At 51.3% G+C, this 5,000-nt stretch overlaps 1 non-coding gene across 1 annotated transcript in view; it reads right to left on the bottom strand.

Annotated features, from left to right (window-relative positions):
* The window catches only part of LOC126444980 (small subunit ribosomal RNA), a 1,909-nt gene extending 1,002 nt beyond the window's left edge, over window positions 1-907 (bottom strand). Inside the window, exon 1 of the ribosomal RNA XR_007582890.1 lies at window positions 1-907. This exon is cut by the window's left edge and continues 1,002 nt beyond it. This is a non-coding gene — a ribosomal RNA (small subunit ribosomal RNA).
* Window positions 908-5,000: the final 4,093 nt, after the last annotated feature.

Below are 5,000 nucleotides of genomic sequence, written 5' to 3'. Positions count from 1 at the left end.
CATTATTCCATGCACACAGTATTCAGGCGGGCTTGCCTGCTTTAAGCACTCTAATTTGTTCAAAGTAAACGTGCCGGCCCACCGAGACACTCAATAAAGAGCACCCTGGTAGGATTTCAACGGGGTCCGCCTCGGGACGCACGAGCACGCACGAGGCGGTCGCACGCCTTCGGCTCGCCCCACCGGCAGGACGTCCCACGATACATGCCAGTTAAACACCGACGGGCGGTGAACCAACAGCGTGGGACACAAATCCAACTACGAGCTTTTTAACCGCAACAACTTTAATATACGCTATTGGAGCTGGAATTACCGCGGCTGCTGGCACCAGACTTGCCCTCCAATAGATACTCGTTAAAGGATTTAAAGTGTACTCATTCCGATTACGGGGCCTCGGATGAGTCCCGTATCGTTATTTTTCGTCACTACCTCCCCGTGCCGGGAGTGGGTAATTTGCGCGCCTGCTGCCTTCCTTGGATGTGGTAGCCGTTTCTCAGGCTCCCTCTCCGGAATCGAACCCTGATTCCCCGTTACCCGTTACAACCATGGTAGGCGCAGAACCTACCATCGACAGTTGATAAGGCAGACATTTGAAAGATGCGTCGCCGGTACGAGGACCGTGCGATCAGCCCAAAGTTATTCAGAGTCACCAAGGCAAACGGACCGGACGAGCCGACCGATTGGTTTTGATCTAATAAAAGCGTCCCTTCCATCTCTGGTCGGGACTCTGTTTGCATGTATTAGCTCTAGAATTACCACAGTTATCCAAGTAACGTGGGTACGATCTAAGGAACCATAACTGATTTAATGAGCCATTCGCGGTTTCACCTTAATGCGGCTTGTACTGAGACATGCATGGCTTAATCTTTGAGACAAGCATATGACTACTGGCAGGATCAACCAGGGAGCTGCGTCAACTAGAGCTGAGCAGCCGGCCGCCCGGGAGTGTGTCCCGGGGGCCCGCGCGAACACGCAAGCGTCCGCTCAATTATTCTGCAAACAGGAGGAGGCTGAGCTCCCCTGCACAACACACCTCGAAACCCTCTCAGGTCCCGGCGGCGCGCAGCGCCGTCCTAAGTACTTGGTCGGGTTCGAGAGAGGCGCAATCGCCCGGAGTTAGGCGAGTAGACGCTTTAGGTGCGACCACCCGTGCTCCCAACTGAGCTTGCCGCTGCCGACAGAGGCCCGGGAGCGTGCTGTCGTGGCATTGCCGGCGGGAGACAACACGCGCCACCTACGGTGACCGGCAGCTCCAACGCCAGCGCCACAGAAGGACAAAAGCCCCACTTGGGTGCCGAAGCGAACTCTCCCAGCACAGCGCACGCGCCAACACGTCCGCACAGCTGCGATACAAACCACCTGCGAGAACCGCTGGGGCGACCGAGCAGCAGACGGCGTCGCGGCGCCGAGCGCCGGGCGGCGGCGCATCCTCAGCGCACACAGTCCTCAATCGGACCAGCACACTGCAGATGGCCACCGCGCTTCGCACCGGGCCCGCGAGGACCTACTTTGGCCGCAAGGCGCCGCGAGCAGGGGGCGCCGGCGCGCAGCTGCGCCGCCTGCCGCGTCCGTCGGCCGGCGCGCCTGCCACTGGCCGCCCCCACCAGCCGGCTGTAGCGCGTGCGCCCACGCACCGCGCTGCCAGCACGCCGGGCGGCCCCCCCTCACCGGCCGGGGACGGTCCCACCCAGCCACCGCCGCGTATCGCCTCACACCCAGATCCCCTTTCGCGTTCGTGGGCATGGTGGGTCCCCTTTCACGTTCGTGGGCATGGTGGGTATCCCTGAAACAACCGGTTAATAGCTCGACCGATCGTCGCCAACACTGATTCACCTCTAGCGAGAACAACCGCACCACAACGGGTTACCTGTTGTTCATTTGCGTAACGTCACCAGCAAACGTAGACGTCCATCGCCATTTGCAACGAGTATTGCATGCCTGTGTCAGGTGTCACAACACACTACGTCTGCCCACATAGACGCAACAACATGTGCACGCCTCGAGAACACGTGGAAGGTAGCCCCCGTACGTATGCGGTGTCCATTGCGCGAACGACTGTCAGCCGGCCTCTGCAGGATGTCGCAGATGTGGAACGCGGTGCAACATGCTATCACGGTGTGTGAGAAGAGACGACTACGTCCGAATACACGCTCCACTACATCAACAGACTGCTCATGCTGATCGCCATCCAGGGCGTCCGTTCCTCCCACACGTCTGAATGGCGTACCACACTGCAATCCAGCTCTTATAGGGAGACGACACGTAGCTGCGTGCACAATATTTGGACTGTATGGTCTGCCGTTGCTAGGCGCAGTCGTCGTACGGTCACACATGTGCCACGATGTATCATTCAGTACATACGGACCAATGTGCAGTACAGTTTGTGGGTTTTGCGTACATCGGCGGACAGGTGACAGGCCGTACCACAACGTAGGCTGAGTACGTCGGCATGCGAAGGGCATTGAACATGCAAACTTCTCAACGACCAGCTTGCGAAGGCAGGGGGGAAGGGGGGGGGGCATGTACGTCCTGCTGCTATCCACATTACAGTGTATAGCAGGAGCATGTGGAAAGTCAGCAACACCTGCAAGGTGTTTAACATGACGCGATACACAGGGGACCGGGCAGTGCGAATAGCGAACTATATTGCGAGGGTTGCGGTTAGGCAACACTACACTAATTTAACGAGTTGCATAACAATTACAGAGCAGGTTCAGCGACAACGTGCGTCAGGTTAAGGCGCAATATAGGTTAGGTTGAGGCACAATATAGGTTAGGTTAAGGCACAACATGGGTTACGTTAAGGCACAAATTGGGTTACGTTAAGGCACAACATGGGTTACGTTAAGGCACAACATGGGTTACGTTAAGGCACAAATTAGGTTACGTTAAGGCACAAATTAGGTTACGTTAAGGCACAAATTAGGTTACGTTAAGGCACAAATTAGGTTACGTTAAGGCACAAATTAGGTTACGTTAAGGCACAAATTAGGTTACGTTAAGGCACAAATTAGGTTACGTTAAGGCACAAATTAGGTTACGTTAAGGCACAAATTAGGTTACGTTAAGGCACAAATTAGGTTACGTTAAGGCACAAATTAGGTTACGTTAAGGCACAAATTAGGTTACGTTAAGGCACAAATTAGGTTACGTTAAGGCACAAATTAGGTTACGTTAAGGCACAAATTAGGTTACGTTAAGGCACAAATTAGGTTACGTTAAGGCACAAATTAGGTTACGTTAAGGTACAATATGGGTTAGGTTAAGGTACAATATGGGTTAGGTTAAGGTACAATATGGGTTAGGTTAAGGTACAATATGGGTTAGGTTAAGGTACAATATGGGTTAGGTTAAGGCACAACGTAGGTTAGGTTAAGGCACAACGTAGGTTAGGTTAAGGCACAACATAGGTTAGGTTAAGGCACAACATAGGTTAGGTTAAGGCACAACATAGGTTAGGTTAAGGCACAACATAGGTTAGGTTAAGGCACAACATAGGTTAGGTTAAGGCACAACATAGGTTAGGTTAAGGCACAACATAGGTTAGGTTAAGGCACAACGTAGGTTAGGTTAAGGCACAACGTAGGTTAGGTTAAGGCACAACGTAGGTTAGGTTAAGGCACAACGTAGGTTAGGTTAAGGCACAACGTAGGTTAGGTTAAGGCACAACGTAGGTTAGGTTAAGGCACAACGTAGGTTAGGTTAAGGCACAACGTAGGTTAGGTTAAGGCACAACGTAGGTTAGGTTAAGGCACAACGTAGGTTAGGTTAAGGCACAACGTAGGTTAGGTTAAGGCACAACGTAGGTTAGGTTAAGGCACAACGTAGGTTAGGTTAAGGCACAACGTAGGTTAGGTTAAGGCACAACGTAGGTTAGGTTAAGGCACAACGTAGGTTAGGTTAAGGCACAACGTAGGTTAGGTTAAGGCACAACGTAGGTTAGGTTAAGGCACAACGTAGGTTAGGTTAAGGCACAACGTAGGTTAGGTTAAGGCACAACATAGGTTAGGTTAAGGCACAACATAGGTTAGGTTAAGGCACAACATAGGTTAGGTTAAGGCACAACATAGGTTAGGTTAAGGCACAACATAGGTTAGGTTAAGGCACAACATAGGTTAGGTTAAGGCACAACATAGGTTAGGTTAAGGCACAACATAGGTTAGGTTAAGGCACAACATAGGTTAGGTTAAGGCACAACATAGGTTAGGTTAAGGCACAACATAGGTTAGGTTAAGGCACAACGTAGGTTAGGTTAAGGCACAACGTAGGTTAGGTTAAGGCACAACGTAGGTTAGGTTAAGGCACAACGTAGGTTAGGTTAAGGCACAACGTAGGTTAGGTTAAGGCACAACGTAGGTTAGGTTAAGGTACAACGTAGGTTAGGTTAAGGTACAACGTAGGTTAGGTTAAGGTACAACGTAGGTTAGGTTAAGGTACAACGTAGGTTAGGTTAAGGTACATCGTAGGTTAGGTTAAGGTACAACGTAGGTTAGGTTAAGGTACAACGTAGGTTAGGTTAAGGTACAACGTAGGTTAGGTGAAGGCGCAATGTAGGTTAGGTTAAGGTACGATATACCTTAGGTTAAGGTACAATATCGCTTAGGTTAAGGTACAATATAGCTTAGGTTAAGGTACACGTTGTAGGGAAAGGTGTATTTTGGGGGGGGAGGGGGCGGCAGGTTCGTTGATAGTGATTATCGTAAGTGCATGCCTGCGGGATCATCCGATTTGTCACGTCAGGATGCACTTGTGGCTCATGACAGGCGGCGCTCCGATTCCAAGGTTGTGGCAGATCTGTGTCTTTCATTCCTGCCATTGTTTGTGTACTGTGACAGGAGGCAGTATTGTGATGTTGGGTGCACCCCTGTGTAGGACATGTGTGGGTGTTCGTGGCTTAGCTGAGCAATGGCGGATGTCGGAAGGGTGGGATATTCTGTTTTCTGGGTGGACCTCCCGGTCTGGTTATGATAGTGTGGATTGTGTAATGTGGCGGAGAGGAT

Source organism: Schistocerca serialis, unplaced genomic scaffold (genome assembly GCF_023864345.2).
Source record: "Schistocerca serialis cubense isolate TAMUIC-IGC-003099 unplaced genomic scaffold, iqSchSeri2.2 HiC_scaffold_319, whole genome shotgun sequence".
Taxonomy (NCBI): Eukaryota; Metazoa; Arthropoda; class Insecta; order Orthoptera; family Acrididae; genus Schistocerca; species Schistocerca serialis.
Note: the sequence above shows the minus strand (reverse complement) of the source record. Positions and strands in the feature narration are given on the sequence as shown.